The sequence below is a fragment of the Grampus griseus genome (genome assembly GCF_964374135.1).
Source record: "Grampus griseus genome assembly, chromosome: 11".
NCBI classification, from domain to species: domain Eukaryota; kingdom Metazoa; phylum Chordata; class Mammalia; order Artiodactyla; family Delphinidae; genus Grampus; species Grampus griseus.
This window is the reverse complement of record NC_139005.1, coordinates 74738710-74762294: the sequence shown is the minus strand read 5'-3', so window position 1 is coordinate 74762294 and position 23585 is coordinate 74738710. Positions and strand designations below refer to the sequence as shown.

At 41.1% G+C, this 23585-nt stretch overlaps 1 pseudogene across 1 annotated transcript; it reads right to left on the bottom strand.

The window, feature by feature from the left end:
- Positions 1-8144: 8144 nt before the first annotated feature.
- LOC309829922 (large ribosomal subunit protein eL39-like) lies at positions 8145-15361 on the bottom strand (annotated as a pseudogene). Its single transcript has 2 exons — positions 15335-15361; positions 8145-8312 (listed from the first exon to the last, which is right to left on the bottom strand). The product of its transcript is annotated as a large ribosomal subunit protein eL39-like (transcript).
- Positions 15362-23585: the final 8224 nt, after the last annotated feature.

The following is a 23585-nucleotide window of genomic DNA, read 5'->3' as shown; positions in this document are numbered from 1 at the left end:
ATTCCTCAATGTGAACCTAACCCAGAGAAGGAAAAGTCCTACTCGAAATTTCAGGCTTTCCCTCCTGCAGAGATGGAAGCAGGGAGGGGGACGTTAGAAGGGGAGATAGGAAGAGGGAGGGGTTTGGTTTGCGTAAGGAGTGGAAAAGTCATTGAAGAGTTTATAAACAGCCGCAGAGCACTGAAGCAGCTGCATTTGAGACTGCGGGTGGGGGGGAGGGGAATGTACCATAAACCCAACCACTGGTCCTCCTTTCAGCAGAGAAGGAGATTCTTGTCCATTTTGTGGCTTGTTCTTCCATGCTTTGAAGATTGATGTCAAAATAAAAGCAATGAGATACTCATGGTCTTTTCTTTCCTAATTTGTCCATTGAAAAGCAACTTCTGAGAAGGCAGGATTTTGCGTGTGCTGCAGATGAGTTTTATTCAGAACCTGTTAGCTGTCACTTCAGAAAATTGTTTTTCTTAATTTTAAGAGAGCAATGAAAGCCTCATGGAGAAGTTTGTTACCAGAAATCAGTTTAGGAGTCTCTGATTTGGGAGAGGGTTGGTGCTCTATGATCTAATCCAAAGCGGGAGGGATTTTTCAAAATTATTGAAAGCAGGGTAGGTGTAGAAGATATTAAAGCTCTTAAAGAGAGTCTAGTTAGGGGATTTCAAGGCCAGGTACTTGATGTTTTCCCAGACAGTCTTGTAGCTTGGAAAGGAGAGATCTTTAAATCCTTGTACTCTCCTTGTGTCCGTGTGTGTGTGTGTGTGTGTGTGTGTGTGTCTGTTTGCTAAACAATTAAACAAAGAGACAAATAATGCCCCCTTTCCCAGGTCTCCAGGATATTTTCCCCCCAAGCAATGTCACATGCAACCTCTGATTTTGCAGGTTCAGGGCGGCTTGCCCTGTGTAAGACAATAGATATGCAAGATAGCAACAGGGCAGTTGCTCAGAGGCCTTGGCCTTTATCAGGATTAACTGTTACACCAGTAAGCAAAACAGGGCGGCAGGGTTTTTTCCATCACTGGCCTTGGCTGTTCCTGGGTGCCAGATGGCATTATATCCACGAAAAACAAAAATGCTGCAAGTTATAATGTTGACCAGGCACTGTTACTTCCACTTGATCACACTGTTTGGGGGCATGCTTTGATGTACAAAACACTCCTAAGATACTGAAGTGCATTGGCAGCTGGCTAATGGCTGGAAAGTTGTAAACCCTGCATTGAACTCTTCTACCAGACTATTCAATGGCAAGGTAATGGCAGGCCTGAGCCGGAGAGGGAGCAAAGAGGCTCGTTGCCAGGCAGGCCCGGGACTCCTGGGCCAGTGGCTGTGGAAGGGCTGGTATTTTTCTCTCTTCAGTAGAAGTGGTCTGTGCCTGCAGCAAAGGAGAGAGAAATCCATCCAGGCCAAGCTCAGCCTTATTTTGAAGTGGCTGCTGGAATTTGCATAAGAGCCTGGTGCAACAGGTAAACAAATACGGACTGAAGTGGAGGTGATCTGAGACCTGTTAGTTTTTGTTTCTGTACAAAGTAGGGCCTCATCTTTATGCAAAAATAAAGGTCTTTTGAATTAAATTTGACTTTGCTGCCACTAATCTTTTCGCTGGCCTGATTCACTGGGAAAGTAGAGCATGCATAATTGGATAGGGAGGCATTTTCTCACCCCTCTCTCCCCTGATGCTACAGGCCAGCTCCATGGAGATACACCTCGGGTACCAGTCCCTTCGGGAAGTCCTCCTGTGTCCTTTGCCCCACAACCCTGCCCCAATCCCCAATGATTTGCCAGCCACCAAAATTTCTTCCACCAGCTGGACTCCCCGCATCTAAGCAGAAATCCTCTCCATTTAAAATGTTTTCTGGGACTTCCCTGGCGGTCCAGTGGTTAAGATTCCATGCATATCCAATGCCAGGGGTGCGGGTTCGGTTCCTGGTCAGGGAACTAAGATCCCACATGCTGCGCAGCATGGCCAAAAAAAAAAAAAAGCCTCCTGATTCTGCAGTCTGCTCTTATCTATGTTGTTAGAACGTAAACTCAGGCAGAAACTCTCCTTTTAGACCAAAGGTCAGGAAACGATGGGCCAGCCCAGGAACCAGATCCAGCTGGCCACCTGTTTTTGTACAACTAACAAAGCTAAGAGTTTTTATATTTTTAAATGATTGGAAAAAATCAAAAGGCGAATCTTTGGTGACACAAGATCATTCTATGAAATTCAAATGTTAACGTCCAGAAGTGAAGTTTGATTGGCACCCTGCCGCACCGCTTACTTACATAACATCTGTGGCTGCTTTTTGCTGCCGCTGCAGGGCTGAGTAGTTGCTTCAGAGACTGTAGGATGGCCTGCAAATCCTAACATGTTTACTATCTGGCCCTTTACAGAAAATGTTTGATCCCTACCTTAAGCTTTTTGCAGAACCACAGAGCGGTCGCTCAGTGCATCTTTCTGATACTTTCTAAAGTCTGAGGATAAGTTTAGCTGGGTGAGAAGTTCTCCACAACCCCAATATTGTCATATCCCCTTTATCTGAAAAAGTTGTTCGTGTTACCATTTGAGACACTTCCCTTCCTTCCTAGCTTAAAATGGAACCAGTTTTTGAAGTTCTTGCTAAAGTTTCTTTTCTGCACTCTGTCTCTCCACAGTCAACACCTATATGACCTTTAAACAAAAACTTTAAGTTTGAAAGGCCCCACGGGTGTCTGTTCAGCTTAAGTGGAAATCTGTGGGGAAATGTTGGGGTGGGAGGAATCTGATGATAAAGCTTCTTATTGTGGCGTTTTCACTTTGCAGATGCCCTCTGCCAATCCACAGCCTTGGGTTCACAGCTCAAGGTTGGAGGCTTATCTGAGCCAACAGAAATGGATCTGCCCATCCCATAACTGGTGTCTGTTTCTGCTCAGAGCTCTGCCTTTCTTAGTTTGAATAGTGTCTTCTTCAAACAGAGTCACTGACCACGTTTTTGTTTCCTCTTCATCCTGTTTGTCAGGGGGGACTGAGTGTGTGGTCTGTAACTTCCTACCTACTCCACTTTATCTTACGGTGCTGGGACCTTCTTTTTGAACTCTGGCTTCGCAAGATTATGGACCACAGCCGTTCGGGGGTCTATTAAATGTAGAGTCTTTCTTCATGAAAAGATACAGCAGTTGGCTCTATATGGTGGATTATGGGTGACTCTTTCTTGTGCTTTTCTGTGTTTCTTAAGGGGACCATGTATTTCTTTCATATCAAAGAGAAAAAAAGATTTAAAAAAAGGGAAAATACTTTTAAAGTAACAATTTGGTAATAATCGCTACTTACTGATGAGTGTGTCTCAATTCCTTCCTTCCTTCCATCTCTTCTTGAAGTGTGCCCAGATGTGTACAAATAGTATTTAAACCCATGAAACTAGATAGATCAACTTTATATATTATGATTTTATCAAAAAACCATATGTGTGAGAGAGATAGAGAGTATCTGAGAGCGTTGTACTTGCATTAAAAAACAAACAAACCTGGACTTCCAGTTTCCAAGGACAATAAGTAAAAAGCTGAACAAACTGAAAAAAAGACCTGGAATAATTCTCATTGAATTATCAAGAGTAGGTATCTCCGTAAGTAGACTGAGAGGTAATGGATACTTTTACTTTATGTTAAACTTGATGGATTGTTTTAAATTTTTAATTGTGATAATATATTACATTTAGAATGATAAACAATATTTGAAAATAATTTAAAAACTCCAATGCAACATATATTTCCCACAGACCCTTTGAATATCCATTGTTCCCACCTACATCTGTTATTAATCAGCCCCTCACTCCCACCCCCTCCCATGGCAAGCAACCCTGACTCTTAGATCCCTAGATCACCCTCCATGGAACATTTGAAAAATGCTAGTCTTATAGCTCATCTGGGATGGGAAAAGGAGTCAAACTTTCTTTATGGCTTCAGGTTTTTGAGTTATGCATGGAAAAGCTTTCTTTGCTCCAAGGTTGTATTATATATATAGTCAGGTATGTTTTCCTTTGTTATTTGTGCTTATTGTACAATTTCTAATCCATCTGGAATTTATTTGTGTATAAATTGTGAGGTGGGAATCTGAGGTAGGATGTTTTGACCCCCACCATTTTGTAATCAACACAAATTAAAGCTGACAGTTACAAGTGCACATGGTAAAATCAGTTACTAACTAGTTGCTTCCAGAAGAATAAATCTTGACAAATTTATATCTGCAGTATTTGACTTGGGAAAAATTGGACTTGATAAAAGCAGTGGCCATAGAGAAAAGCTAAGAGTGGCAGAAGTTTTTTTTGTTTTTTGTTTTTTTTTAATTAATTAATTTATTTATTTTTGGCTGCGTCGGGTCTTCATTGCTGCCCGCGGACTTTCTCTAGCTGCGGCGAGCGGGGGCTACTCTTTGTTGCGGTGCGCGGGCTTCTCATTGCGGTGGCTTCTCTTGTTGCCGAGCACAGGCTCTAGGCCCGCGGGCTTCAGTAGTTGTGGCACGCGGGCTCAGTAGCTGTGGCTCGAGGGCTCTAGAGCCCAGGCTCAGTAGTTGTGGCGCACGGGCTTAATTGCTCCGCGGCATGTGGGATCTTCCCGGACCAGAGCTCAAACCCGTGTTCCCTGCATTAGCAGGCAGATTCTTAACCACTGCGCCACCAGGGAAGCCCCAGAAGTTTTAATTAGTAAGATCTAATAAGGGTAAAGCAATGTTCTGTAAGCTGTTATAAGATTTACATGAAAAATAAATTTTGGGTCTCAAAATAATTTTTGGTAAGATAAAAATGGAAATGGTGATAATTAGAGAAATGTTTTAGTTATACTACATAGCAAATTCATCAAGGAAAAATAAAAATAGTTTGATTCCAGAAAATTTTCCAAGGAAAATTCATTCAGTGTTGGTAAAATTATGATTTTTAAAAATTGTTTGTATTGATAAAACCAGAATGAAAAGGTTCTTGGGGCCAAATCAATGGCATCAAGTTGCTCCTTTTCTGCAGAGATCATACTTTATTTTTCTAAATGAGTTTCTTACTATTTTGACACCATGTATGTAGGCACTGATCAGTTCTTCCAACTGGTTTGAAATGAAACTTTTTCATTCACTGAATTCCCATACTTGGGTCTATGTGTGAACTCTTATTTCATCAATCTTCTTGCCTAATCTGCATTGTTTTTAATTATTGTAGATTTAAAGTAGTGTTGGTAACTAGTGAGTAAGCTCCCTCTACACCCCTATTAGAATTATTTTTCAACATGTTCTCACTGCTCTCTCACATTTATTCTTCTAAGGAACTGTTTTTTTTTTTTTTTTTTTTTTTGCGGTACACCGGCCTCTCACCGTTGTGGCCACTCCCGTTGCGGAGCACAGGCTCCGGACGCACGGGCCCAGCAGCCATGGCTCACGGGCCCAGCCGCTCCGCAGCATGTGGGATCCTCCCGGACCGGGGCACGAACCCATGTCCCCTGCATCGGCAGGCGGACTCTCAACCACTGCGCCACCAGGGAAGCCCTAAGGAACCTTTTTTTTATAACACCTTTATTGGAGTATAATTGCTTCACAATGGTGTGTTAGTTTCTGCTTTATAACAAAGTGAAGCAGCTATATGTATACATATATCCCCATATCTCCTCCGTCTTGGCTCTCCCTCCTACCCTCCCTATCCCACCCCTCTAGGTGGTCACAAAGCACCAAGCTGATCTCCCTGTGCTATGCAGCTGCTTCCCACTAGCTATCTATTTTACATTTGGTAGTGTATATATAAGTCCATGCCACTCTCTCACTTCGTCCCAGCTTACCCTTCCCCCTCCCCGTGTCCTCAAGTCCATTCTCTAGGTCTGCGTCTTTATTCCTGTCCTGCCCTTAGGTTCTTCATAACCGTTTTTTTTTTTTAGATTCCATATATATGTGTTAGTATACGGTTAGTATAGTTCACTAAGGAACTTTAGCATCAGGTAGTTAAATAGACCAGATTTTTAATAACTCATTGACAAGCTGCATAATATAGATATTTTAGCTTTAATCTCCTACTTAATTTTTTTTTACTATCTTGGCTTAATTTTATATAAATTTATATCTATCTATCTAATCTTTATATATCTCTACATCTGCATATAGAGATATATATGTAGATATATGTGTGTGTATATATGTTTGGTTTTTAGCTTTTAAATTAATCAAAAATATTTTATTTTTAGCTTCAGACATTTTCTTTTTCTTTATATATATATTTAAAATTAAAGTATAGTTGATTTACAATGTGTTAGTTTCAGGTGTACAGCAAAGTGATTCAGTTATCCATATACATCTATTCTTTTTCAGATTCTTTTCCCTTATGGGTTATTACAAAATATTGAGTACAGTTCCCCAGACTTATTTTCTTGTTTTGAGCCTTTAATGATCCTTTGTTTTTCATTCCTTTTGAAGATAATTTTAGTTAGCATATTATATTTTGTCCATTATCTGTTTATTTCCCAAAATGATAAGGGCTAAGAGCCCTAGGATCTCCAATATGAGATAATTTTGGCACCTACTTGGAAGTAAAAATGACAAAGGTTTATTTTTTTCCCTGAAATTCAATATATACTCTGAGTGTTGATGAAGGGCCAAGATGTTTAAGTGTCCTTGCTAGTGGGATTTCCCTATGTCTTCTTTCTCTTTTCCAAAGAACAAGCTATTATTTGTCCTGTCCTTTGCTGTGTCCTCTAAATTCTTGGATGAAAATCACAAGGAGATTTTAAGGTCTCCCTCCCGTTTGATGATAGCTGGTGATTTGAATTTGCATTCTCACGTCTCTCCTAAGAGGAGAGCCTTAAGCTTCACAGTGCTATACTTGGCAAATTTGATACTAGATAATGGACAATTCTTTGAACTGTTGTCTCACTTATATATCACGGGTTTATGGTTTATTTGGAGGTATATCATGTGACCTTTGGGTTTCTGTGGGGTTTTTTTTTTGCCAAACATCCTTTCATATACAAGTCATATTCCATGAAGGCAGAAATTAAATCTAATTTCTAATTCTATTCAGTGTATAAAATAATGCCTGTTATATAGTAGGTACCCAGAAAATATTGTTGGTTGAATGACTTGTCTTCCTTTATTTCCAAACAGAACTTTTGAAAAATGCCAGCTTCTCCGAATTAGCGATTTGTCTGCCCCAGATTTCATTATGGCATATCTGAAACCAGTCTGACATCCCCAAGCCTCTGACTCTTATTGCCAAATTCTGATATTGGCATCCTCCTCCTAATGTTTAGGCTCAGCCTGTTTCCATCATTTCGATCCTTTTCTCTTCTCTCTCTCTCCCCCCACCCCCCTTTATATCCACAAAACATGTCGATTCTACTTTACACTGTCTCTACACCTGTTCCGTTCATATGGTTCCCACTGCCCTAGTTCAAGACATTGCTCCTTCTCACTTGGCCATTCAAATTTCCCCCTCTTCATTATCCCTTCCTTCTCTCCTCTCTCTCACTTCACCGAAATCCATTTTAATATTGCTTCTAGAACAATCACCCTTAAACGTGTGTGACCCCCATCCCTATATGTCTGTGATGATTTCTTGTTGCCTATAAAATACAGTTCAAACCGTCTAACCTGCTTTGCATATTCTTCCAGAAAGTGAAGAGTCCCAGTCATTATTTTCAGTTTATTCTGTCTCCTGCCATGCACATTCTTCTCCAGCCTGGGTAGTAGTGTACTGTCATTTCCTGGACAAACCCCACAATCTGTGCAACTAGTCTTTGTTCCATCTTTCTGTGCTGTAGCCACACAGGCTCTTTTCAGTTAATTGCCCTACAAGACCTCTCCCACTGTAGTCTTTGCCAGCCATGCCCTCCCCGGTTTGTCTGCCAACTGCACTTAGTTGTTTAACTGTCACTCATTCTCCAGATCTCACTCCAAAATCACTTCACGGCGAAGCTTTCCATGATCCCTTCCAAGGTAGCCTTCCCTGTTTCCCAATCTTTTTTTTTTTTTTTTCGGTGTCAATCCCTGGATTTACTACTAAACCAAAGCACTAGTGGAGAAGAAACACCAATAGAAAGAGAAAACATCATCTTGCAAGAAAACACATCCAACTGTTCATATAGTAGTGATGTTCTCAGAGTGATATGGTAAAAGGCAAGTGACCTTGACATAGCATAAATGTGTGCCACTTCATATGCGAGGCTCCTTATAGACCCAGCTTGGTTCTTCTCCAATTTCTTCTCTTGGAGTTGTACCTGATTTTATTACCAGTTTTCATTCGAATTCATTGGGGAATGGGATGATTCTGCTTTTGTTTCTTGGCCAGCAATCGCTTAATCCTGAAAGTCTTGTGAGAAGACGTGGCAAGGAGCAACTTCAACCACACGTAGGATGGTGGAGAAGAGAAGAGAGCCCATTCTTATACTAGTCAGATTAAACTGTCATAGCTCTGGTACTAAAAGGTACCTGATATTTATGAGATTATTTGATTAAGAACTGTCTCCCCCACGTTACTTTAAACTCTGTGAGTGAAGAGATCTGGCGCACTCTGCTCACCACTGAATCACCCCTTATGCCCCACACAAGAGCACACACTAAATTCTAGAGAGTAGTCATCTGTCTTGTCTACACCATATGCCCCCTTAGGAAGCTAGAAGAATGGTCAATTTTGTGTTTAAGGATGAGCACAAGCACAAGGCTTTGTTCATGGTAGTGAGCAATAAAGGTTTGCAAAAGTTGAAATGTTGGTTCCATTTGAAATGTTCCGAGTATTATATATCATGCTTCTAATAACATCGAAGCTAGGGTCAGAAGACTGTCTGAATCTTGTCCTCCACTTATACCTCAGTCTTAGCCAGTCAACTCACAGATGTGTGAGGATGCTGATGAAGAGACTGGGATGGAATATGTGATAAGTTCGGTGGGAATCCATCCCTACTAGTAGAAACCCATGCCCTGGTGCTGGTGGGTAATAATAATGATAATCTTTTTTTTTTTTTTTGTGGTACGCGGGCCTCTCACTGTTGTGGCCTCTCCCGTTGCGGAGCACAGGCTCCGGACGCGCAGGCTCAGCGGCCATGGCTCACTGGGCTCAGCCACTCCGCGGCATGTGGGATCTTCCCGGACCGGGGCACGAACCCGTATCCCCTGCGTCGGCAGGCGGACTTTCAACCACTGTGCCACCAGGGAAACCCTATTGCTCTTAATTCTACTCACAACAAAATGAGTTGTCCTTCAGCCTGCTTTTGCCAACTATTTCATTTTGGACCAAGAAATGGTGTATTTCAAAAAGCCATCAAAAAGTGATGTAACACAATCAGTTTTAGATTGCCACAGAGAGTTTGGAGAATTTCCTGGGCCCTAGGTGTTAATTTGAAGTCCCAGGAAAGAACACGGGAAGGGACAGGAAAAGTTATACTCTACCCTGCAGCTTTCAAGGAGGTAGGTATTCATGGCATCTTGCAGGGCTGCATTCTGGGTTTTTTCTCATCTTAGCCATTGGAAATGTAGCGTGTGTGTGTGTGTGTGTGTGTGTGTGTGTGTGTGTGTGAGAGAGAGAGAGAGAGAGGTTAATCACAGAAAATGTACTCATTTATCTTTCTTGCTCTTGTGAGAAAATTCCTGAGAGATATTCTTCTGAGAGTCAGAAAATGTATTATTCTGATCTCTGTGGGTGTCAGAGATACAAATTCCTCAATTTTGATGACATTAGCACCTAATGTGTTTCTTAACTGTTTCTTTGATAAAGAGAGGACTCTCCTGAAAGATAAGGGCCAGAAGAGGGAGAAATCAAATTTCAGTGTTTTAGAAGAAAAAGCTGAGGTCTTTGGGATTTCAGGTAACCTGCTCAGTGGGGAGTCAGATTCTCCAGATCAGAAAGAAAGACAATGAAATCATTGTCAGGTTCGGAGACTTTTGTAACTTGTCCATGTTTGCCATGGTGGTCATTTCCCATCCCCATCATGACCACCAGCAAAATGTTTAAAATTAAAATCATTTATAGGCGATATGTTAAATATGGTAAATTAATTAATTCAACCCATTTTTATTGAGTATGTGTCCTGCACCAGGGGTTCTTCCAGAGCCTGGGAATAAAGCATTGAACACAGCAAAGATCTGTGCCTTCATTGAGCTAACATTCTAGTGGAAAAACAGACAACGAAGGAAGTAAATAAAATCCACAGAGTGTTAGATGCTGTTAAGTGCTACGTGGGTGGCGGCGGGAAGGAGAATAGACATGTTGAAGAGGAGGGTTGCAATTTTAAATATGATCATCAAGAAATGTTTCATTGAGAAGGTGACATTTAAATAAAGATCTGAAGGGAAGGTTAACTATGTGGTTAATCTGGAGGAAGGGTGTTTCTGGCAGAAGAATGCAAAGTTCAAAGACTTCTAGGTTAGAAAAGGAATTTATTGGCTCAATGTATCTGAAAACTCAAGGGCTCAGGCTGGCTTCAGGCATGGCTTGATAAAGGGATTAGGAAAACATGTTCTTTTTCTGTTCTCCTCTGTGTGTTGGTTTCAATCTTTTATAGGTTGGCCTTTTGTGGCTCTAGGAGAGCTATAGTGTCTCCCGTTCTTACCTCCTTGTACTTCAACTCTATGGGAAGAGTAAAGGTCTTTGTGTCAGAATCACCAGCAAAAATCTCATTTTGTCTCTTGTTCTGATTGCAGCTTTGCTGATTTCTGAACCAATTATTGTGATCAGAGTAAATGCTGTGTGCTAATTGTTTTATGCTTGTATCACTTGCTCCACTGGAATGGCATGGACTGCAAAAGTACCTATGTGTCTGGGTTTTTTTTGGGGGGGGGTGTAGTGTTCCCCTAAGGAAAATTGGGAAACCAAGAGAAGGATGAGTGGATTTTGGAGCACAAAAGCAGGAAGAGTCCATTATACTATGTCTTCGTGCTTATATGAGATACTTGATAGAGCTGTATCTATCACAAACTTGCTGGGGAAAGTCACTTCATCTCTACTGAATCTAGTTTCTCTTTCTCAAAAAAATTAAGAGGTTAGACCCATGAACTTTGTCACATTTTAATTTATACTCTCTGTGTATTTCTTAAAGTCTTAACTTACAAAAATCATGTTATATTATGATATTACAAATATAATCTGTTGAAGGGAAAGTAAAAACAGAGAATTTAGCCTTTATAATGACTGTTGATATTTGGCATAAGGGCCAGCATGCATTTTTGAGTATAGGACTAAGATGCAAAGTTCTCAAAAGCTGGTGTGATCAATCCCAGATGCCTCTGTACTCTGATTTACTGTTTCCTCTACTTGACGAGCTATTGGAAGAAAGGGACAAAGAAAGGGTGTATATCAGAATTCTCTGCTGGGTCAACTTCCAGCTTGGAGTTGGGGGACTCTGCTGAAAGACCAGCTCCAGGAGAATTTTTTTTTCTTTTTTTTTTTTGGCCACACCACGTGACTTGTGGGATTTTAGTTCCCTGACCAGGGATCGAACCCAGGCCCTCAGCAGTGAGAGCACGGAGCCCTAACCACTGGACCGCCAGGGAGTTCCCCAAGAGTATATTTAACACAGTTTTCTATATTTGAAGGTGAGTGGAGAGTCTGCACACCCTTTTGTGTTGGCCTTTGTAACATTATGGAAATGTGAGCATAGGCTCTCCTAAAGGTAGAAGACCCCTGTGATTCATTTCCTAGACTTTGAGGATTACACAGCCCATCCTTAGTGCTGGATTAGAGGGAGAACGGCTGAAGGAAATGGCCCCTCCCCCAGGCAACATCTTGAGCCCTAGGCTCTCCTAACAACTGAAATTTCCAACAGCAAGAGACCTCCATAAGTGTTTTGCCTATGTGTAATATCAGAGCTCAGCATTTTCCATATAAATTTGTGAACGTGTGTGTTTGACACTTGGCATTGCATAACAGAGACAAGTATCTCCAAGCTTTCTGCATGATTCGGGCAACACCTAAAATACCTTTGTGTACAATTTCCATGTGTCAGACATAATGCACTTAGGTGACCCAAGACCCGCCTCTGGGAATATTCTCTTGGAAATTTCCATGCTCTTGAGCACAGTGCACAAAAACCGTATCAGACGCAGAATATCCTTCTTCTTCTATGACAGATTCAGGGATTTATGCACTCTTGGCTTCCTTAACCAAATCAAGATAAATTTCTATCTGGTTTCAGGAGGTCTTCAGGATCCCATGAAGACCATTTGCTTTATTCCAGTCAGCCTTTGTTTCAAGTTGGAAGGGCAGTAATTCAGAAGGAAAGTGGGGTCCCAGAGACTCCTTCCCCAGCCGTCCAAAATATTCTCCTTATCGTGGTTTTACATGGTTGACTCATCAGAATGATATTTGTCTCAGAAATATTTTCCTAAAATAAAATATATATAATAATCTATTACAGCACACTGTGGTCACATATTGTTTCCATACTCTGAGTGTTATCATGTGCTCTCAGCCAATAAGATCTGGTCCAGCAAACTATTCTATACATGTTTGATCAATGACTACAAATCTGTACTTCCTGAGTTGAGTGTGTCTGCAATGTGTGTTGTTTCTTTCATTGTGGTTTCCTTTTCTGTCATTTTTTGTGTTCTTTTCATGGCTTACAGAAAAAGCAATAACAATAGACTTGTTGCAAAGAAAGATATTTGCAATAAATGTGAAAACGTAAGTTTTATCAAGAGATGAGAAGACAAGCCACAGACTGAGAGAAAATATTTGCAAAAGGCATATCTGATAAAGGACTGTTATTTAACATATGCAAAGAACCCTTAAAACTCAGCAATAAGAAAATTTTAAAAAAGAAAAACCTGATTAAACAATAGGCAAAACCCAGATAGATGCCTCAGCAAGGAAGATATACAGATGGCAGGTAAGCATATGAAATGATGCTCAACATCACATGTCATTAGAGAACTGAACATCAAAACAAAAATGAGATATCACTACCTACATATTACAACGACCAAAAGCTTGAACACTGACAACATCAAATGCTGGTGAGGATGTGAAGCAACAGGAACTCTCATTCATTGCTGGTGGGAATGCAAAGTGGTTGAGCCACTTTGGAAGACAGTTTGGCAGTTTCGTACAAAACTAAACATACTCTTACCATGGGATCCAGCAACCATGCTCCAAATGAGCTGAAAAATCTTGTCCACACAAAAGCCTACACACGAATGTTTATAGAAGCTTTATTCATAATTACCAAAACTTGGAAACAACCAAGATGTCCTTCAGTAGGTGAATGGATAAATGACCTGTAGTACATCTAGACGTTGGAATATTATTCAGTGCTAAAAAGAAATGAGCTATCAAGCCATAAAAAGACATGGAGAGAATCTAAATGCATATTACTAAGTGAAAGAAGCGAAACTAAAAATGCTACATACTGTATGATTCCAACTCTAGGACATTCTGGAAAAGGCAAAATCATGGACATGATAAAAAGATCAGAGGGGAGTGGGAAGGGTGAATAGGCAGAGCACCAAAGATTTGGGAGCAGTGAAACTATTCTGCATGAAACTACAATGATGGATACTGGTTGTTATACATTTGTTCAAACCCATAGAATATATGCCACCAAGAGTGAACCCTAATGTAATCTACGGGCTTTGAGCGATAATGATGTGTCAGTGTAAGTTCGTGGATTGGAACCACTTTTTGGGAGATGATAGTGGAGGAGGCTGTGCCTGTCTGTGTCAGGACAGGGAGTCTATGGAAAATCTCTGTACTTTGCACTCAATTTGCTGTGACCCTAAAATTGCTCTAAAAATAAAGTCTATTTAAAAATGCACGTTGTATGGATTTTTGAGGTGCCTTCATGTGGAAATTCTTTGACATGATAAAGGGTGTCATCGCCACATCCTGGGAGAACTAACATTCAGCTCTATAGGAGGGAGAGGAAAGCAACCATGGCTGCCTGACTGCAGCGGCCATGAGGAGACCGACAGTGCTTCTCTGTTAAGGACTGTGCAGTGTCAGCATATTGAGAGCCATTCAGCTAGCAGGTAATCATTCCCGGCCTTGCCCTATGCCTGGGTCTGTTCTTCCAACAAGAAAAAGGAAGGAACGTGGAGAAGGATGCTGCCCACTCTGAGTTTCCAAAAGGCTTTTGTAGGAGATAATTCCCCTCCCTTATCAGAGTTGGGCAGTATCAAGTCCAGCGTTATCTGGGAGGACAACTCAATAGCAGCTGAAGCTGTGTTTATTAGCACAGCTGCTGTAGCAGCAAGAGTCCACTCCCCTGCTGCTACCATTGCTGCCCTCTTGGTGGCTGGGCAAGGAGAAGGGTTTATTGAGTGACTTCGGCTAATAATTACGGTGATGGCCAGCATATAAGGATTGCACACATTGTGCCAGGCAGAACACTGTTTTACATGGATTGTCTCAATCCTCAAAAGAATAACAGCCAGTAGCACTTAGTAAATGCCAGGCACTGTTCAGATATATTATCCTGATTGAATTCTGATGAGAACCTAAAGAGGTGGTTCCGTTATCTTTCCTGTTTTACAGATGAAGCAACTAAGGCTTAGAGAAACTGAGTAACTTGCCCAGTGTCACACAGCTGCTAAGCGGTATAGTCAGGAATCAAATTCAAGGACAGCATGACTCCAGGACAGTCTTTTAATCATAGTTGTGCAGAGTTGTTCCATTACAATTTTATTATCTCTAAAATGTTTTCTAAAAATAAAAGGTCTATAAAAATCCACGATAGGACCATGTGCATACATGTTTTTCCCACGTGTTCTTAGTGTACCATGTGTTCTTGGCTGGTGACCGCTAGCATAACAGACTCTACCACACTCTTAATCAGTTCAGGTGATTGTGTCCCACTCTGATCGTGATTGCTAAAGTCTAGAAGAGAAGCAAAGCCAAACTTTGATACACAGCTGGGATTCCTATTAGTGAACTAAATGTCATTTGAATCTATTTCCTCTGTATTTATTCCTCCCAGGTGCTGGGGTGTCTTCTTCAGCTTCATTCTTATGGGCTTTCTCCTGTAGTCATTTCTCTTTTCATTTTCTGTCTGAGCTAGTTTGGACTTGCGGCCTCTAATTTTAGGCCTCTCACTCTCCCTTCCAAATCACTTCTACACGTGACTGCCAGAATGTTCCTTCTAAAGGACTAGAGCTTGTGAATAATAATCTTCATGGTTGGACCCAGGATTTCCTTCCCAGCTGGACCTCCTACGACTCCCCAGCCTGTCCCCTAAGATCAGCCACACCAAATCACTGACTATCTCCCCAATTCACCATTTCTAGCTTTGTTCCTCTGCACAGATTTTCCCGCTGTGCAGGGCACCCCGGATCCCAGGTGGAAGCCCTTTCCATCCTCAGTGCTAAAGTCAAGCTGCCCTGTTCTGATTTCTCCAGCCTCTTCTCTTTGGAATCATGGGACCTTGGACATACCTTGATCTTGTTGCAGTCGGTATGCATTTCAGCTCACAGAGTTTTTTTATATTGACCAATTTAACTTATATTTTGAACCCTCATTCTGCCTCCTGTTGGATACCTAAGCTCAGGTAAAGCAGGGTACTTCTTCCGTCTCTTTTCTGGGGTTATGTCTAAACACGTAACTTACACAGCTCGTGTAAACCCAGAGCGCTTGGGTTGGGGAATGTGGTCTTGGCTATCACCTCTTCCTGCTGGCCTCTACTTGATGCCCATTGTCTCCACTGTTCCTTTGGTAGTCAGTCCAGACAGGTGGTTGTAATATCACTCTCCTTCCCAGCTCTCTTTTTTTTTTTTTTTGGTCATACTGCGCGGCTTGTGGAATCTTAGTTCCCCAACCAGGGACTGAACCCGGGCCCTTGGCCGTGAGAACAGAGAGTCCTAACCACTGGACCGCCAGGGAATTCCTACTCTCCTTCCCACCTTTGAAGGCCTCTCAGGTTTAGCAAATTCCCTGCTTTGGTGCCCTTCCTGGGCACACAGTCATAGATGTTCCCAGGCTGTGCTGGGCAATGGGAAAGTTTAGGGTGCCAAGGTCTGTCTCTTTCTGGATCACTCTCAGAAACATGAGCCCATTCTGTTAACTCAGTGAGGCTCTCCTAGATGCAGTGTGCTGGCATTTCTTCTGTGGGCTCTGATGCTCCTCCCAGGCTCCACAAGAGATGGAAGCAAGAATCCCTCCATTACTGGAGCTCTCAGGGTCATTCGGGAGCCCTGTCACTCCGTCTTTCTCTGCATGTGGGCCCTTCTTGCAGAGCCGGTTGCACGGAAATTCTCCTGTGTTTATTGTGACTCTTGTAACTCCCCTCAAGCTGAGGAAATGTTATTCAACAGTGGTGAGACGGGTGGAGGGTGGGAGGAGGGTGTAGGAAGTCTAACTCTAACCCCATCCTGTCATCTCTATGTCCTCAGGCCCAGGCTTTTGAAACTCAAAAACTTTTACTCTGCTTTTTGCTGTAACAGCCTTTCGGCAATGAATCCCATAATGCTAAAAAGGGGCCAAAACCAGGGGTTCTAGAGAAGAAGGGCTGTTAATATTTCAAAGTATCATTATCCCACTGTCGCAGTATTCATCGCATTATTTGGATAATAGTAGTCATCACATTAAAGAAAAACTATACCTTTCCTTTATATCACCTTCTAAATCATGACATAACCCCAGAGAAAAGATGAAGGAAGGCCCTTGAGGCCTGAGCTCAGGTATCTACCAACAGGCAAATCAGGGTTCAAAATGTAAGTTATATTGAGCAACAGAAAAAAAAAAATATGTGAGTTAAAATGTATACCTAGTACACTAAGATCAAAGTATGTCTAGGATCCCGTGAAGACACAGTGCAGGGGAGAGAGTAGGAACTCAGCGTCTGGTGAATGAATTAAGCGATTTAATGATTAATGCTAACAGATTTCATTTCTCCAGTGCCCACCATGTGCCAGGTACAAGCCAGTCTTCTCAACAATTCTTACAAGAGAGGCATTATTTCCCACATTTATAATTGAGGAAAGCAATCAAGGCTCAGAGAAGTAACATCTTTTGTCCCAGATCAAATACCTAATGAGTAGCAAACACAGAATTCGAACCCAGATCTGTTTGACCCCAAATCTTGAATTATTTTGTCTGGACACACTATGTAATCAATTTTATTTAACCTTTGAGGTGCTTCCACATGCAAGGTCACATGTAAGATATATATGTATATGTGTATATGCAGATGCATACGCATATATGATAAAGTCTCTTGCTTTCTAGGGAATTAAATGCATTTTCCAACCACCAGAAAGGATTATTAAAATATATTCTCTTGCTCTGCTATTCTTAGAATTTTCGTGTTATTATTTTCCGTGAAGCTTATTGATTCCTCTAATATTTACTGCCTCACTTATCAATAAAAGTAGGATGCAATGTGACCAGTTTACACTTGGAATCTTAACACTTGCAACTGTGGTTTATTTCCACCAAATGATGTATTTGTCATTTAAGCCATTTAGACATTGGTGAGGATGAAGAAAAAAAAAATGTTTGTGTGAGTTATATGGGGATAAATGTTTTCTTTTTTGCATTGCCTGGCAAGATGGTGGCGGTATTTTTTACAAATAGGATATGTAATTGTGTGTCTATTCCAAGCAGCTTGTTTATATTTTCCCCCAGGGTTTGACTTTCTTAGATGTCTAAAACACTCTGAGGGGAGGGAGGGAATGCCATAAATTTTTACAAACAGACATTGTCCTTGTTTCCCAGGCAAATTCAATGCACCTTCTGTTGGGTAATTGGAATCCAAGAAGTAACATGGAGTGTTTTAACAAAATGTGAATGAGCTGTATTTATAATGGAACAGCAGAAATTTGGAAACCCAAACTATTTATGTGAGAGAAAGTGATTAAAAAGACACAGTGAGAGATCAGTGTGTGTTGACTCAGTTGTAGAATTTGGCATTTAACACAGTAAACATAGGTAAATGTGAGTAAATATTTCCAGAAGACTGATTCCACCCCTCTTCTACTTCTGGTGCAGAGTCCATCTGCATTTGCTGATGCATTCTCTTTGGGGATGGTGGTGGTTATAAACTGTACCATTAAAAATGTGCTGTAAAAAGAAAAAGTGCATCTCAGAGTGGTTCTATCTTTTTTTCCTTTCTATTTTGGGTTAATAGGATAGGAAAGGGACCTTGGGGGAGCTGTTAATAAGCTTCACATTACGTTTTTGTGCAGTAATGGCCCCTTTTACTAAAGGCCATGTACCTGCATGTGTGTATGTGTGTGTAATTTTGTCTTTAGAACATCTCAGCTCCTAGGGTCTTAGAAATGCAGTCCCTTCATATTTGAGACCACTGTCCCGAGCAGTGTCAAGAACCGAAGGCAAAGGCCAGATGCCACGTTGCTAGGAGGACCAGGTGGCAGGATTGGGCTGTGCAGTGTCGGGGGAGGAAGAGAGAAATGCAGCTGGTGATGTCAAAAGCCCGGCACGCTTTCCATTTCCTCTCCCATTCATTTTGGAGACAATCGTTTCATGAACGTTAGCGCATGTGAACATACAAATATAACTCCTGCCTGTCCTCTCCTCTTGCCCAGTCATTCATCCCAATTTTCCATTTTATTGGTTGGTTGTCCTAACTCACAAAATTCTCAGGTTACTTTTTCTTCCATGTGAGAACAGTGGTTTTCAACCTTTTGGGAGTCACACACCTCTGAGAAACCTGTGAATGGAAGGATCTTTTTCCTAATTCACAAAGAGTCAGAATATTAGGAGTTTAGAGATTCTCAGAAGTTAATCAATGGACCCCTGGTTAAGAACCACCGTCCCCTATGGTATCTTTTTTCCATTTATCTGCAATTGCCATCCCCCGGCTTCTTGTCCTTTTATAACACCTTTCATCTGCAAGGTGGCTGATTGGTCTGTTTCTAATGTTGGTTGCACAAAGAGGTGTTGTTTCTTTCATATCATAAAGTCATGGGGGGAGGAGAGCAGGCAGTATAAGCTCCTCTGGTTCTACACCCCCTTAGTACGAGTCTTTTTCCCATGTTATTCTGGAAGGGTGTCTAATGGACTCTTCTTTCTACTTGGTGATGATGATACAGATACACAATAGTAGAAAATGATTACTGAGTTGTCTCTCTAGAAATGGCAGTATATCCTGTATAGTACTATCTATACTCCTTAACATGGACCCTCTTGAATTCAGAGTATTTACACGAATTTACAAAGTGGCATCCCTATCTGCCCTATCTGATGGAGTCTTTGGTGGTAGACCTAAACATAGTTAACTCGTTTCCACAGGACTCCTATCTCTGCTTAGACAGCAGGTCTCGAACTGATGGAAAAAGCTAAATGTCTGTGTTTCTCAAACTACGATATATCTGAAAACTATTGTAGATATTCAGGATTGTGTCGACCTATTCCAATTTGAAAAATGCTGATTTATGAAGCTAAAATCTTATTCTAAGAAACTTTTTTTCAGTTACCAATTATAAATAAAAAGAGTTCTTTTGTTAGGCAGAATATTGCATCCGGCCCCCAGACATCCACACCCTAATCTCCCAAAACTGTAAATATGATCAAAGGGACTTTGCAAATGTGATTAAGTTTAAAGACTTTGAAGTAGGGAGATTTCCGGCTGCGCCCAATCTAATTACCCAAATCCTTATTCTTGGACCATCTTTCCAGGCTATGGTCAAAGAAAGAGATGTGGTAACAGAAGCAGCGTTAGAGAGTTGCTACATCACTGGCTCTGAAGGTGGAAGAAAGAGGCCACAAGCCGAAGCATGTGGATGACCTCTCCAGGCTGAAAAGGTAAGAAAATGGATTCTTCCCTAAAGTCCTCAGAAAGGAGCCCAGCCTGGCTGACACCTTGATTTTAGCCCAATGAGACCCATGCCAAATTTCTGAGCTTCCAAACTAGAAGATGATAAATTTGCGTTGTTTTAATCCACAAGTTTGTGGTAATTTGTTGCAGCAGCAAGAGAAAACCGATACAGTTCTGTTGTTACAACTGTAAAATAATGTACAAATATACAATTAACGTAAATATTCCAAAATTTAAAAATTTTATGTAATTCATGACCCCTTGGGTCCAGAGTGAGAAACACTGCTATATTTAAGTATTTAAGAAGTAGATGAGGCGATCCGTAGATTCTTTCCATGTGTGCTTTTACTGGGTGGATTTGTAAATTCCTTAATTCAGTGCTTTAAATTTGGTGAGCCCATTTTGTGAAACATATCTTTTCCGATGTACAGAGCCACCTTCCCTTATATTGTTTAAACTTCTCATCTCTCAGCACTCAGGTAACCAAATAGTAACCAATGAATGATGTATCTTGGCATCTAGTAATGTTTTAGTAATAAGTAATACATTTTTTAGTAATAGGTAATAAGATTTTAGTAATGCATTTTATAGTCACCAGAAGCTGTGCATTCCTTTTTTGCATGATTCAGATTTGCTCTGTTTAGGACTAAATAGCAGATTGGTTTATCTGCAATGATATTTTTTTCATTCTAATAAAAATATAGCTGTTTTTTCTTAGTAATACCTTGAACTGTAATTATGCTATCTGTTGGAATAATTCATTTGTACAAGTGGGAAAATATGCATCTCATTCAGGCAATATTGTTGCCCTCTCTCTGTCTAAATTTATTGATAAATTGATTTTAAGAAACAGGAGAAGGAGAGAGGGAAAGAAGGAGAGAGAGAGAGATTAAGAAAGGATTTTGAGAGGTCACCTCTTTCTTCAGGCAGGAATGTATCTAAGAGATTCTGAACAGATAAATATCTATCCTAGGGATGGAAATGGAATTTTTTCCCCCTAAGGGAGGCCTAAATATATTTCAGTCAGTCAGTTCATTTGCATGAGTCATTTACATTGATTTCCATGAACCATTCCTAGGTCTCTATTCTCCGTAGACTTAACAAGATCTCTCTCTCTCTCTCTCTCTCTCTCTCTCTCTCTCTCTCTCTCTCTCTCTCGCTCTCGCTCTCGCTCTCGCTCTCTCTCTCCCCTTCCCTCCCTTCCTCTCTTTCTCTCTCTCTTCCCCCTATTTATCATTCATTCCATACATATTGAATGTCTACTCTGGGAATGGCCCTGTGAAGGCCTAATTAGAATCTCTGAGAAATAAAGTTCAGAGTCCTATCCACAGAAATTTACGATCTTCTGGGGAGGACAGAATGTGGACCTAAGGAAGGGTGAAATGACAAGAGGTGTTTATAAAATGTCATAAATGGTAGTGGAAATGGAGGATAATAATAAAGTGTGGGTAACGCTAATGGCAGAATAAACATCTGAGTACCCCACTATATGTCAGGCCCCTCGTGTATGTCATCTCTTTAAATCCTCAACAAACTTTTGAAAGAGAGATTTTTATCCCCATTTATGTACAGAACACTGAACTCAGTATTCCAACTGACTCAGTATTCCAACTGACTCAGGTTCACCTGAGTCTAAAATTCATCCTCATCTCATTGGGACACACTGTTGTTGATGTGCCATCGTAGAAAGAAACATTCCCTGTGGATCTCAAGTCTTCCTGGGAGATGTGGGGATTGTTAGATGCATTTATCAAGCATCTGCTATGTGCCAGGCACTTGCTAGATCTGTTCTCGCATTTTAAGAATGAGGAAACTGGGACCTAGACAGGTTCGGTAACCTGCCCAAAGGCACGTGTCAGGTGAGTGACAGAGCCAGGATATGGACCCAAGTGGGCTGATTCCCAAATGCAGTGCTATCTCCTCAGCACTGTGCTGGGTTATTGGGACCTACTGCTGAGCAGGACGGAAGGTCTCTTCACTCCTTTCAGCATAACATGGAAAGAAAACAATTCAACAAGTTGTATCATGAAGTACGATAAGCATTTTGCTAGGGGAAATAGAATGCTGTCGGGACACAGGAGGAAAGGATTTCTAACCTGCACAAGAAAAAAAGTAAGAAATGCTTCCCCAGGGAAATCAGCATTAAGCTGAACCCTGAGGGATGAGTAGAAGATAAGTAGGTGAGAAGGATGGGAGCACGTCCAACTAGTCAACAAAATGACAGCCCCCAGCCTTAAATCAGAGATTAGTTCAGAAATAAGCCAACTGCATTTATCAACCTCTTCCCCCAGATAGCTACTTGGTTCATGCCTTGACTGCCATTAGATCTTGACTCAGAATCACTTCTCCTTACGGTCTTTCCTACCCACCCTATTTAAAATTATACCACATCCCCCAACCTTCCCAATCTCTTTCCACGGCATCTATTTTCCTCTATGGCATCTGTATAACTTACTACATGTTTTATTAGTTCATTGCTTTTCATTGTCTATTTCCTCCCACTAGTATATATGCTCCATGGGGGCAGATTTTTTTTCTTTGTTTCATTCACTACAGAGTCTCAAGAGCCTAGAACAGCGCTTATAACGTGGCAGGCTCTCAATAAATACTTGCTGAATGAATGTTAAGATATTCACATGTTCCTGATTTCATGAACACTGTCTCCTCTAAATCAGAGAAGCTTTCACTCAGGTGCTCTCACTGAAAGCTTCCTGATGCCCTTAGTATGTCATGCTCTATTCTAGATACTCTGGGAGCCACGAGGCAGTGTGGTGGGCAGGCACCTTTCAGCAGGGTGCTTCTTCCTCCCTGAAGCCTTCAAATCACACACAGAATTTTCTCTAACTTTGTGTGGAGGAGAGAATCTTAGTGTTTGTTTTCACCCATCACCTGAGCACCCTCCTTTCCCTTTTCCTCCTTTGCAGAAACTTGTTTCTAGATCTCTTTGCCTAGTCAGTCCTCTGAAGCTCACCCCTGGGAAACATTTCTGTGCCATGGTGTTTATTACACCAAAATTTAACAATGCCCTTTCTTATTTTCACTAGTAAGACCTTTGACTTTTGGTGACTAAAAATGTTTAAATTTAAGAGCGTACTATCAACAATATTTGGCATAGCAGAGCTACCAAATATATCCTGTTTTGTCTAAGTTTACAGCTATTATTTTCTCAGATAGGCTAGTTTACAAACATGGGCTTGACAGTTGGTACTTTGTCCTTTTATATCCAGTTGGAGGAACTGAAGCAGAGAACCCAAAGCCTGTGTGCAAAGAGCTCATGATTGCAAAGGAATGCAAAGACCTTAGAGATGAGAGTCATTCGTTTGCTCAGAGAGAGAGACACACAGAGAGAGTATCTGAGTGTAACGAGTATTATTAGTTGCCTGACCAGGAAACTGCAGAACAAGGCGATTACTCCTTCACCCTTCCTGCATGGAAGTTTCACAGAGATTTGAAATTTTGTTGTTCTGGTGATGTACTACTAATGCAAAAAGATTTTGATTATGGTTACATTGTGACTTTTGGGGATAGTTTGTAGAATCACTGGTTAACTAGGTCAACTCCATCCATGTGGTATTGTTATGGTCATTATACCAGAAGAGGAATAGCAAACTAGAAATCAAAACTGGAAAGAAAACTATGAGGTAACATTTAGTCCCTGACTGCCTGATGTGACCTGAGCTTCTGCACAGTGGTAGCCATACGTAGAATAAGCTGAGAAGGCCAAGGTCAGAATAGCAAACTGCTCCCCACTACTACTTTCCTATTATCCTCATTCCAACCCTTGGATATAAAACAAGCTTGATTTGGAATTTTCCCAGCTGCAGAGGCATCAACTTAAGGCTCCTTTCAAGTGGTCTGTTTCTTGTTTCTCCAACATTAATTCAGAAAAAAGCAGAAGATCGTTTATGAGT